Source organism: Somniosus microcephalus, unplaced genomic scaffold (assembly GCF_052327205.1).
Source record: "Somniosus microcephalus isolate GS21.2 unplaced genomic scaffold, FLI_Smic_1.0 unresolved_chr3, whole genome shotgun sequence".
Lineage (NCBI taxonomy): Eukaryota > Metazoa > Chordata > Chondrichthyes > Squaliformes > Somniosidae > Somniosus > Somniosus microcephalus.
The window spans coordinates 52,372,423-52,385,808 of record NW_028225181.1 but is presented as its reverse complement, the minus strand read 5'-3'; the positions used below and the strand labels follow the sequence as shown (position 1 = coordinate 52,385,808).

At 59.3% G+C, this 13,386-nt stretch overlaps 1 long non-coding RNA gene and 1 pseudogene across 1 annotated transcript in view; one reads left to right on the top strand and one right to left on the bottom strand.

Moving 5' to 3' along the window:
- LOC147091441 (uncharacterized) overlaps positions 1-13,386 on the top strand; it is a 347,011-nt gene that overhangs the window by 234,999 nt on the left and 98,626 nt on the right. The window lies entirely within an intron of this gene.
- Positions 1-13,386, bottom strand: part of LOC147091445 (uncharacterized) — a 106,129-nt pseudogene that overhangs the window by 82,117 nt on the left and 10,626 nt on the right.

Sequence of the window (13,386 nt, the reverse complement as noted above, 5' to 3'; positions counted from 1 at the left end):
CAGTCTCCTCACAACACTCCCCTCAGTCTCCTCATAACACTCCCCTCAGTCTGCTCATAACACTCCCCTCGGTCTCCTCATATCACTCCCCTCAGTTTCCTCACAACACTCCCCTCAGTCTCCTCACAACACTCCCCTCAGTCTCCTCATAACACTTCCCTCAGTCTCCTCATAACACCCCCCTCAGTCTCCTCATAACACTCCCCGCAGTCTCCTCATAACACTCCCCTCAGTCTCCTCATAACACTCCACTCAGTCTCCTCATAACACTTCCCTCAGTCTCCTCACAACACTCCCCTCAGTCTCCTCACAACACTCCCCTCAGTCTCCTCATAACACTCCCCTCAGTCTCCTCACAACACTCCCCTCAGTCTCCTCATAACACTCCCCTCAGTCTCCTCACAACACTCCCCTCGGTCTCCTCTCAACACTCCCCTCAGTCTCCTCACAACACTCCCCTCAGTCTCCTCATAACACTCCCCTCAGCCTCCTCACAACACTCTCCTCAGTCTCCTCATAACACTCCCCTCAGTCTCCTCACAACACTCCCCTCAGTCTCCTCATAACACTCCCCTCGGTCTCCTCATAACACTCCCCTCGGTCTCCTCGCAACACTCCCCTCGGTCTCCTCACAACACTCCCCTCAGTCTCCTCACAACACTGCCCTCAGTCTCCTCACAACACTCCCCTCAGTCTCCTCACAACACTCCCCTCGGTCTCATCATAACACTCCCCTCAGTCTCCTCATAACACTCCCCTCGGTCTCCTCACAACACTCTCCTCAGTCTCCTCATAACACTCCCCTCAGTCTCCTCATAACACTCCCCTCAGTCTCCTCACAACACTCCCCTCAGTCGCCTCACAACACTCCCCTCAGTCTCCTCACAACACTCCCCTCAGTCTCCTCACAACACTCCCCTCAGTCTCCTCACAACACTCCCCTCAGTCTCCTCACAACACTCCCCTCAGTCTCCTCACAACACTCCCCTCAGTCTCCTCACAACACTCCCCTCAGTCTCCTCACTACACTCCCCTCAGTCTCCTCATAACGCTCCCCTCAGTCTCCTCACAACACTCCCCTCAGTCTCCTCACAACACTCCCCTCAGTCTCCTCATAACACTCCCCTCAGTCTCCTCATAACACTCCCCTCGGTCTCCTCACAACACTCCCCTCAGTCTCCTCATAACACTCCCCTCAGTCTCCTCATAACACTCCCCTCAGTCTCCTCACAACACTCCCCTCAGCCTCCTCACAACACTCCCCACTGTCTCCTCCTAACTCTCCCCTCAGTCTCCTCACAACACTCCCCTCAGTCTCCTCACAACACTCCCCTCAGTCTCCTCATAACACTCCCCTCAGTCTCCTCATTCCACCCCCTTCAATCTCAGCATCCTATTCCCCTCTGACACTTGACTCCCACATCACTCAGTCATTGCCTCCAAACCCCCTCCGTCTCCTCATCCAACACCCATTAGTCTCCACAACCCAGGACTCTCGGTAAGAGACTGGAGGAATCTGAGGGACAGAGGATTTCAGCAGTTACATTGGGTGAACAGTCTGTTTGGAATGGACCTCACAAGGCAGCTACCTGAGGTTGCAGAACCCGCTGGGTCAATGGATGAACGGTCAGCGGATTTGCGAGTCGATTGTTCCTCGGGTTTGTCAGTTGGCAATGTCTCGGGAGCTGTAATAAAGGATGAGAGACACGTGAGAATGCAGAGTGGAGAACACTAGGGCCCAGAAATGCGGATCTCCACGGCTGAGAACGCACGGGGTACTCACCCCTAGGCCCAATGGAAGTGCCGGTTTCTTACATGCACTGCGCATGCGCGGGAAACCGGAACTTCCGTTCCCTTAAAGGAAAGGTTTCCTAGTAGATTGGCGGTTAGGATCAGATCAGCCACGATCTTATTGAATGGCAGAGCAGGCTCGAGTGGCCGATTGGCCTACTCCTGCTCCTATTTCTTATGTTCTTATGTTCTTATGTTTCAGGGGTGAAACGCGTACGCCGGAGAGGCAGCGCTTGCACATGGAACTTCCGGTTTTTTTGCAGATTTCTCCGGGAGGGTAAGTCTCCAGGAGTTACACATATAAAAAGCAAGCGCAAGGCCTGCTTTTAACAAGGTAAGTGGTGAATTAATTAAAATTAAAACATTTTTTCCACAGGTTTATTAATTTTACATGCTGTAAAGAAAGGTAAGTTTATTTTTAGCCACGTTAGAAAATGTAATTAACTTTTTCAAAAATTTAAATTATTGTTTAATAGTTATTTTATGTAATTTATAGTTATTTTAAAAATGTGATATTTAAAAAAAATATTTGAAGTTTTAGTGATGTGTTGGGGCTTATAGTATTTATAGTTTTGACAGCTCTTCCTGTCAATTGTTTGAATGGGCATTTCCCTGCTACCATTGGCTCTCCATGGCCCACGTGATCCCAGGGGACGCATCGAACTACTGCGCCCCTGGGATATGCAAGCACTGCGCGCCGGCAGTTGGAGGAGGCCCAGGGTAGGAATCCCATGTGGGCCCACAGCTCAACAGCCGGCGAGCTAGGAAAGTGCAGATCGGAGGCCTGCACCCGCGGGAAGCCCCCGACCCGAGTTTCTAGGCCTCGGTGAACAGTCTTTTTGGAATGGACGTCACAAGGCAGCTACCTGAGGTTGCAGAACCCGCTGGGTCAATGGATGAACGGTCAACGGATTCGCGAGTCGATTGTTCCTCGGGTTTGACAGTTGGCGATGTCTCGGGAGCTGTAATAAAGGAAGAGAGACACGAGAGATTGCAGAGTGGAGAACACCACAACATGTCATCAGGAAGGCACGAGAGTACGAAGAATGTCAGACATCAGTCTTAATATAAACCAGAACCATCCAATTCCATCCCACTCCACTATCAGGCCTCCTCCCGTTCCCCTCAGTCTCCTCCTCCCACTCCCCTCTGTCTCCTCCTCCCGCTCCCCTCACTCTCCTCCTCCCGCTCCCCTCAGTCTCCTCCTCCCGCTCCCCTCAGTCTCCTCCTCCCACTCCCCTCAGTCTCCTCCTCCCACTCCCCTAAGTCTCCTCCTCCCGCTCCCCTCAGTCTCCTCCTCCCGCTCCCCTGAGTCTCCTCCTCCCGCTCCCCTCACTGTCCTCCTCCCGCTCCACTCACCCTCCTCCTCCCGCTCCCCTCAGTCTCCTCCTCCCGTTCCCATCAGTCTCCTCCTCCCAATCCCCTCAGTCTCCTCCTCCCACTCCCCTCAGTCTCCTCCTCCCACTCCCCTCAGTCTCCTCCTCCTGCTCCCCTCAGTCTCCTCCTCCCGCTCCCCTCAGTCTCCTCCTCCCGCTCCCCTCACTCTCCTCCTCGCGCTCCCCTCAGTCTCCTCCTCCCGCTCCCCTCAGTCTCCTCCTCCCGCTCCCCTCAGTCTCCTCCTCCCGCTCCCCTCAGTCTCCTCCTCCCGCTCCCCTCAGTCTCATCCTCCCACTCCCCTCAGTCTCCTCCTCCCACTCCCCTCAGTCTCCTCCTCCCACTCCCCTCAGTCTCCTCCTCCCGCTCCCCTCAGTCTCCTCCCACTCCCCCCAGTCTCCTCCTCCCGCTCCCCTGAGTCTCCTCCTCCCGCTCCCCTCACTGTCCTCCTCCCGCTCCACTCACCCTCCTCCTCCCGCTCCCCTCAGTCTCCTCCTCCATCTCCCCTCAGTCTCCTCCACCCGCTCCCCTCAGTCTCCTCCTCCCTCTCCCCTCAGTCTCCTCCTCCCACTCCCCTCAGTCTCCTCCTCCCACTCCCCTCACTCTCCTCCTCCCACTCCCCTCACTCTCCTCCTCCCGCTCCCCTCACTCTCCTCCTCCCGCTCCCCTCACTCTCCTCCACCCGCTCCCCTCGCTCTCCTCCTCCCCCTCCCCTCAGTCTCCTCCTCCCACTCCCCTCAGTCTCCTCCTCCCACTCCCCTCAGTCTCCCCCTCCCACTCCCTTCATTCTCCTCCTCCCACTCCCCTCAGTCTCTTCCTCCCACTCCTCTCAGTCTCCTCCTCCCACTCCCATCAGTGTCCTCCTCCCACTCCCCTCAGTCTCCTCCTCCCACTCCCCTCAGTCTCCTCCTCCCACTCCCCTCAGTCTCCACCTCCCACTCACCTCAGTCTGCTCCTCCCACTCCCCTCAGTCTCCTCCTCCCGCTCCCCTCAGTCTCCTCCACCCGCTCCCCTCAGTCTCCTCCTCCCACTCCCCTCAGTCTCCTCCTCCCAATCCCCTCAGTCTCCTCCTCCCGCTCCCCTCAGTCTCCACCTCCCGCTCCCCTCAGTCTCCTCCTCCCACTCAACTCAGTCTCCTCCTCCCACTTCCCTCATTCTCCTCCTCCCGCTCCCCTCAGTCTGCTCCTCTCGCTCCCCTCCGTCTCCTCCACCCGCTCCCCTCAGTCTCCTCCTCCCGCTCCCCTCAGTCTCCTCCTCCCGCTCCCCTCAGTCTCCTCCTCCCGCTCCCCTCAGTCTCCTCCTCCCGCTCCCCTCAGTCTCCTCCACCCGCTCCCCTCAGTCTCCTCCACCCGCTCCCCTCAGTCTCCTCCTCCCGCTCCCCTCAGTCTCCTCCTCCCGCTCCCCTCAGTCTCCTCCTCCCGCTCCCCTCAGTCTCCTCCTCCCGCTCCCCTCAGTCTCCTCCTCCCGCTCCCCTCAGTCTCCTCCTCCCGCTCCCCTCAGTCTCCTCCTCCCGCTCCCCTCAGTCTCCTCCTCCCGCTCCCCTCAGTCTCCTCCTCCCGCTCCCCTCAGTCTCCTCCTCCCGCTCCCCTCAGTCTCCTCCTCCCGCTCCCCTCAGTCTCCTCCTCCCGCTCCCCTCAGTCTCCTCCTCCCGCTCCCCTCAGTCTCCTCCTCCCACTCCCCTCAGTCTCCTCCTCCCACTCCCCTCAGTCTCCTCCTCCCACTCCCCTCAGTCTCCTCCTCCCACTCCCCTCAGACTCCTCCTCCCACTCCCCTCAGTCTCCTCCTCCCGCTCCCGTCCGTCTCCTCCTCCCGCTCCCCTCCGTCTCCTCCTCCCACTCCCCTCATCTCCTCCTCCCGCTCCCCTCAGTCTCCTCCTCTCGCTCCCCTCCGTCTCCTCCACCCGCTCCCCTCAGTCTCCTCCTCCCGCTCCCCTCAGTCTCCTCCTCCCGCTCCCCTCAGTCTCCTCCTCCCGCTCCCCTCAGTCTCCTCCTCCCGCTCCCCTCAGTCTCCTCCACCCGCTCCCCTCAGTCTCCTCCACCCGCTCCCCTCAGTCTCCTCCTCCCGCTCCCCTCAGTCTCCTCCTCCCGCTCCCCTCAGTCTCCTCCTCCCGCTCCCCTCAGTCTCCTCCTCCCGCTCCCCTCAGTCTCCTCCTCCCGCTCCCCTCAGTCTCCTCCTCCCGCTCCCCTCAGTCTCCTCCTCCCGCTCCCCTCAGTCTCATCCTCCCGCTCCCCTCAGTCTCCTCCTCCCGCTCCCCTCAGTCTCCTCCTCCCTCTCCCCTCAGTCTCCTCCTCCCGCTCCCCTCAGTCTCCTCCTCCCGCTCCCCTCAGTCTCCTCCTCCCGCTCCCCTCAGTCTCCTCCTCCCGCTCCCCTCAGTCTCCTCCTCCCGCTCCCCTCAGTCTCCTCCTCCCGCTCCCATCAGTCTCCTCCTCCCGCTCCCATCAGTCTCCTCCTCCCGCTCCCCTCAGTCTCCTCCTCCCGCTCCCCTCAGTCTCCTCCTCCCGCTCCCCTCAGTCTCCTCCTCCCGCTCCCCTCCGTCTCCTCCTCCCGCTCCCCTCCGTCTCCTCCTCCCGCTCCCCTCAGTCTCCTCCTCCCGCTCCCCTCAGTCTCCTCCTCCCACTCCCCTCAGTCTCCTCCTCCCACTCCCCTCAGTCTCCTCCTCCCACTCCCCTCAGTCTCCTCCTCCCGCTCCCCTCAGTCTCCTCCTCCCACTCCCCTCAGTCTCCTCCTCCCGCTCCCCTCAGTCTCCTCCTCCCACTCCCCTCAGTCTCCTCCTCCCGCTCCCCTCAGTCTCCTCCTCCCGCTCCCCTCAGTCTCCTCCTCCCGCTCCCCTCAGTCTCCTCCTCCCCTCAGTCTCCACCTCCCACTCCCCTCAGTCTCCTCCTCCCGCTCACCTCAGTCTGCTCCTCCCGCTCACCTCAGTCTCCTCCTCCCGCTCACCTCAGTCTCCTCCTCCCCCTCCCCTCAGTCTCCTCCTCCCGCTCCCCTCAGTCTCCTCCTCCCGCTCCCCTCAGTCTCCTCCTCCCGCTCCCCTCAGTCTCCTCCTCCCGCTCCCCTCTGTCTCCTACTCCCGCTCCCCTCAGTCTCCTCCTCCCGCTCCCCTCAGTCTCCTCCACCCGCTCCCCTCAGTCTCCTCCTCCCGCTCCCCTCAGTCTCCTCCTTCCGCTCCCCTCAGTCTCCTCCTCCCGCTCCCCTCAGTCTCCTCCTCCCGCTCCCCTCAGTCTCCTCCTCCCACTCCCCTCAGTCTCCTCCTCCCTCTCCCCTCACTCTCCTCCTCACGCACCCCTCACTCTCCTCCTCCCGCTCCCCTCAGTCTCCTCCTCCCGCTCCCCTCAGTCTCCTCCTCCCGCTCCCCTCAGTCTCCTCCTCCCGCTCCCCTCAGTCTCCTCCTCCCACTCCCCTCAGTCTCCTCCTCCCTCTCCCCTCACTCTCCTCCTCACGCACCCCTCACTCTCCTCCTCCCGCTCCCCTCAGTCTCCTCCTCCCGCTCCCCTCAGTCTCCTCCTCCCGCTCCCCTCACTCTCCTCCTCCCACTCCCCTCACTCTCCTCCTCCCACTCCCCTCACTCTCCTCCTCCCGCTCCCCTCACTCTCCTCCTCCCTCTCCCCTCAGTCTCCTCCTCCCGCTCCCCTCAGTCTCCTCCTCCCACTCCCCTCAGTCTCCTCCTCCCACTCCCCTCAGTCTCCTCCTCCCACTCCCCTCAGTCTCCGCCTCCCACTCCCCTCAGTCTCCTCCTCCCACTCCCCTCAGTCTCCTCCTCCTGCTCCCCTCACTCTCCTCCTCACACTCCCCTCACTCTCCTCCTCACACTCCCCTCACTCTCCTCCTCCCACTCCCCTCAGTCTCCTCCTCCCGCTCCCCTCACTCTCCTCCTCCCACTCCCCTCAGTCTCCTCCTCCCGCTCCCCTCAGTGTCCTCCTCCCGCTCCCCTCATTCTCCTCCTCCCACTCCCCTCAGTCTCCTCCTCCCGCTCCCCTCAGTCTCCTCCTCCCGCTCCCCTCAGTCTCCTCCTCCCGCTCCCCTCAGTCTCCTCCTCCCGCTCCCCTCAGTCTCCTCCTCCCGCTCCCCTCAGTCTCCTCCTCCCAATCCCCTCAGTCTCCTCCTCCCGCTCCCCTCAGTCTCCTCCTCCCGCTCCCCTCAGTCTCCTCCTCCCACTCCCCTCAGTCTCCTCCTCCCACTCCCCTCAGTCTCCTCCTCCCGCTCCCCTCAGTCTCCTCCTCCCGCTCCCCTAAGTCTCCTCCGTCCACTCCCCTCAGTCTCCTCCGCCCACTCCCCTCAGTCTCCTCCTCCCCCTCCCCTCAGTCTCCTCCTCCCGCTCCCCTCAGTCTCCTCCTCGCGCTCCCCTCAGTCTCCTCCTCCCGCTCGCCTCAGTCTCCTCCTCCCGCTCCCCTCAGTCTCCTCCTCCCGCTCCCCTCAGTCTCCTCCGCCCGCTCCTCTCAGTCTCCTCCTCCCACTCCCCTCAGTCTCCTGCTCCCACTCCCCTCAGTCTCCTCCTCCCGCTCCCCTCACTCTCCGCCTCCCACTCCCCTCAGTCTCCTCCTCCCACTCCCCTCAGTCTCCTCCTCCCACTCCCCTCAGTCTCCTCCTCCCACTCCCCTCAGTCTCCTCCTCCCACTCCCCTCACATTCCTCCTCCCACTCCCCTCAGTCTCCTCCTCCCACTCCCCTCGGTCTCCTCCTCCCACTCCCCTCGGTCTCCTCCTCCCACTCCCCTCACATTCCTCCTCCCACTTCCCTCAGTCTCCTCCTCCCACCCCCCTCACATTCCTCCTCCCACTCCCCTCAGTCTCCTCCTCCCACTCCCCTCACATTCCTCCTCCCACTCCCCTCAGTCTCCTCCTCCCGCTCCCCTCGGTCACTTACAACCCGCTCCCCTCAATTATTGAAACGCAGTTGCCTGAGTCACTTATATTCTCCTCCCCTCTTTTATTGAATCCCACTCCCCTCAGTTACTGAATCCCACTCCCCTCAGTCACATACTTCTCTCTCCCCTCAGTTACTGAATCCCACCCCCCTCAGTTGCTGAATCCAGTCCCTCACAGTTACTGAATCACCCTCACCTCAGTTACTGTATCCCATTCCCCTCAGTCATTCAATCCCCCCCTCAGTTAATGAATCTCACTCCCCTCAGTCACTTACATTGTCCTCCCCTCAGTTACTGAATCCCACTCCCCTCAGACACTACATCCCACTCCCCTCAGTCACTATATCCCACTCCCCTCAGAGACTACATCCCACTCCCCTCAGACACTACATCCCACTCCCCTCAGACACTACATCCCACTCCCCTCAGACACTACATCCCACTCCCCTCAGTCACTACATCCCACTCCCCTCAGACACTACATCCCACTCCCCTCAGACACTACATCCCACTCCCCTCAGACACTACATCCCACTCCCCTCAATCACTACATCCCACTCCCCTCAGACACTACATCCCACTCCCCTCAGACACTACATCCCACTCCCATCAGACACTACATCCCACTCCCCTCAATCACTACATCCCACTCCCCTCAATCACTACATCCCACTCCCCTCAGACACTACATCCCACTCCCCTCAGACACTACATCCCACTCCCCTCAGTCACTACATCCCACTCCCCTCAGACACTGCATCCCACTCCCCTCAGACGCTACACCCCACTCCCCTCAGAAGCTAAAACCCACTCCCCTCAGACACTACATCCCACTCCCCTCAGGCGCTACATCCCACTCCCCTCAGACGCTACATCCCACTCCCCTCAGACGCTACATTCCACTCCACTCAGACACTACATCCCAATTCCCTCAGTCACTACATCCCACTCCCCTCTGACACTACATCCCACTTCCCTCAGACACAACATCCCACTCCCCTCAGTCACTACATCCCACTCCCCTCAGACACTACATCCCACTCCCCTCAGACACTACATCCCACTCCCCTCGGACACTACATCCCACTCCCCTAGGACAGGAGATCCCACTCCCCTCAGACACGACATCCCACTCCCCTCAGACACTACATCCCACTCCCCTCAGACACTACATCCCACTCCCCTCAGACACTACATCCCACTCCCCTCAGACGCTACATCCCACTCCCCTCACACGCTACATCCCACTCCCCTCAGACACTACATCCCACTCCCCTCAGACACTAAATCCCACTCCCCTCGGACACTACATCCCACTCCCCTCAGACACTACATCCCACTCCCCTCAGACACTACATCCCACTCCCCTCAGTCACTAAATCCCACTCCCCTCAGACACTCCATCCCACTCCCCTCAGACACTACATCCCACTCCCCTCAGACACTACATCCCAATCCACTCAGACACTACATCCCACTCCCCTGAGGCACTACTTCCCACTCCCCTCAGACACTACATCCCAACCCACTCAGACACTACATCCCACTCCCCTCAGACACTGCATCCCACTCCCCTCAGACACTACATCCCACTCCCCTCAGACGCTACACCCCACTCCCCTCAGATGCTACAGCCCACTCCCCTCAGACACTACATCCCACTCCCCTCAGGCGCTACATCCCACTCCCCTCAGACGCTACATCCCACCTCCCTCAGACGCTACATCCCACTCCCCTCAGACACTACATCCCAATTCCCTCAGTCACTACATCCCACTCCCCTCTGACACTACATCCCACTTCCCTCAGACGCTACATCCCACTCCCCTCAGACACTACATCCCAATTCCCTCAGTCACTACATCCCACTCCCCTCTGACACTACATCCCACTTCCCTCAGACACAACATCCCACTCCCCTCAGTCACTACATCCCACTCCCCTCAGACACTACATCCCACTCCCCTCAGACACTACATCCCACTCCCCTCGGACACTACATACCACTCCCCTAGGACAGTAGATCCCACTCCCCTCAGACACTACATCCCACTCCCCTCAGACGCTACAGCCAACTCCCCTCAGGCACTACATCCCACTCCCCTCAGACACTACATCCCACTCCCCTCAGACACTACATCCCACTCGCCTGAGACACTACAGCCCACTCCCCTCAGACGCAACAGCCCACTCCCCTCAGGCGCTACATCCCACTCCCCTAAGACGCTACATCACACTGCCCTCAGACACTACATCCCACTCCCCTCAGACACTACATCCCACTACCCTCAGACACTACATCCCACTCCCCTCAGACACTACATCCCACTCCCCTCAGACACTACATCCCACTCCCCTCAGACACTGCATCTCACTCCCCTCAGATGCTGCAGCCCACTCCCCTCAGGCGCTACATCCCACTCCCTTAAGACGCTACATCACACTCCCCTCAGACACTACATCCCACTCCGCTCAAACACTACATCCCACTACCCTCAGACACTACATCCCACTCACTTCAGACACTACATCCCACTCCCCTCAGTCACTTCATCCCACTCTCCTCAGACACTACATCCCACTCCCCTCAGACACTACATCCCACTCCCCTCAGACACTGCATCCCACTCCCCTCAGACACTACATCCCACTCCGCTCAGTCACTATATCCCACTCCCCTCAGACACTACATCCCACTCCCCTCAGACACTACATCCCACTCCCCTCAGACAATACATCCAACTCCCCTCAGACACTACATCCCACTCTCCTCAGACATTACACCCCACTCCCCTCAGACACTACATCCCACTCCCCTCAGACACAACATCCCACTCCCCTCAGACAATGTATCCCACTCCCCTCAGACACTACATCCCACTCCCCTCAGACACTACATCCCACTCCCCTCAGACACTACATCCCACTCCCCTCAGACACTACATCCCACTCCCCTCAGACAGTACGTCCCACTCCCCTCAGACACTACATCCCACTCCCCTCTGACACTACATCCCAGTTCCCTCAGACACAACATACCACTCCCCTCAGTCACTACATCCCACTCCCCTCAGACACTACACCCCACTCCCCTCAGACGCTACATCCCACTCCCCTCATACGCTACATCCCACTCCCCTCAGACACTACATCACACTCCCCTCAGACACTAAATCCCACTCCCCTCGGACACTACATCCCACTCCCCTCAGACACTACATCCCACTCCCCTCAGACACTACATCCCACTCCCCTCAGTCACTAAATCCCACTCCCCTCAGACACTACATCCCACTCCCCTCAGACACTACATCCCACTCCCCTCAGACACTGCATCCCAATCCACTCAGACACTACATCCCACTCCCCTGAGGCACTACATCCCACTCCCCTCAGACACTACATCCCAATCCACTCAGACACTACATCCCACTCCCCTCAGACACTACATCCCACTCCCCTCAGACACTACATCCCACTCCCCTCAGACACTACATCCCACTCCCCTCAGACACTACATCCCACTCCCCTCAGACGCTACACCCCACTCCCCTCAGATGCTACAGCTCACTCCCCTCCGACACTACATCCCACTCCCCTCAGGCGCTACATCCCACTCCCCTCAGACGCTACATCCCACTCCCCTCAGACGCTACATCCCACTCCCCTCAGACACTACATCCCAATTCCCTCAGTCACTACATCCCACTCCCCTATGACACTACATCCCACTTCCCTCAGACACAACATCCCACTCCCCTCAGTCACTACATCCCACTCCCCTCAGACACTACATCCCACTCCCCTCAGACACTACATCCCACTCCCCTCGGACACTACATCCCACTCCCCTAGGACAGTAGATCCCACTCCCCTCAGACACTACATCCCACTCCCCTCAGACACGACATCCAACTCCCCTCAGACACTACATCCCACTCCCCTCAGACACTACATCCCACTCCCCTCAGACACTACATCCCACTCCCCTCAGACACTACATCCCACTCCCCTCAGACACTACATCCCACTCCCCTCAGACACTACCTCCCTCTCCCCTCAGACACTACATCCCACTCCCCTCAGACGCTACAGCCCTCTCCCCTCAGGCGCTACATCCCACTCCCCTCAGACACTACATCCCAATTCCCTCAGTCACTACATCCCACTCCCCTCAGACGCTACATCCAACACCCCTCAGACACTAGATCCCACTCCCCTCAGACACTACATCCCATTCCCCTCAGACACTACATCCCACTCCACTCAGACATTACATCCCACTTCCCCCAGACACAACATCCCACTCCCCTCAGTCACTACATCCCACTCCACTCAGACACTACACCCCACTCCCCTCAGACGCTACATCCCACTCCCCTCAGACGCTACATCCCACTCCCCTCAGACACTACATCCCACTCCCCTCAGACACTACAGCCCACTCCCCTCAGATGCTACAGCCCACTCCCCTCAGGCGCTACATCCCACTCCCCTAAGACGCTACATCACACTCCCCTCAGACGCTACATCACACTCCCCTCAGACGCTACATCCCACTCCCCTCAGAAACTACATCCCAATTCCCTCAGTCACTACATCCCACTCCCCTCAGACATTACATCCCACTCCCCTCAGACATTACATCCCACTCCCCTCAGACACTACATCCCACTCCCCTCAGACACTACATCCCACTCCCATCAGACACTACATCCCACTCCCCTCAGACATTACATCCCACTCCCCTCAGACACATCCCAACTCCACTCATCAGAACTACATCCACACCACTCAATCCTACATCCACTCCCCTCTAAACTACATCACTCCCTCAGCATTACATCCCACTCCCCTCAGACACTACATCCCACTCCCCTCAGACACTACATCCCACTCCCCTCAGACACTCACATCCCTCACCCACTCCCCTCAGACACTACATCCCACTCCCCTCAGACACTACATCCCACTCCCCTCAGACACTACTTCCCACTGCTCTCAGACACCACATCCCACTCCCCTCAGACACCACATCCCACTCCCCTCTGACACTACATCCCACTCCCCTCAGACACTACATTCCACTCCCCTCAGACACTACATCCCACTCCCCTCAGATGCTACATCCCACTCCCCTCAGACGCTACATCCCACTCCCCTCAGACACTACATCCCACTCCCCTCAGACACTACATCCCACTCCCCTCAGACACTACATCCCACTCACATCAGACACTACATCCCACTCCCCTCAGTCACTACATCCCACTCCCCTCAGACACTACATCCCACTCCCCTCAGACAAGACATCCAACTCCCCTCAGACACTACATCCCACTCTCCTCAGACATTACACCC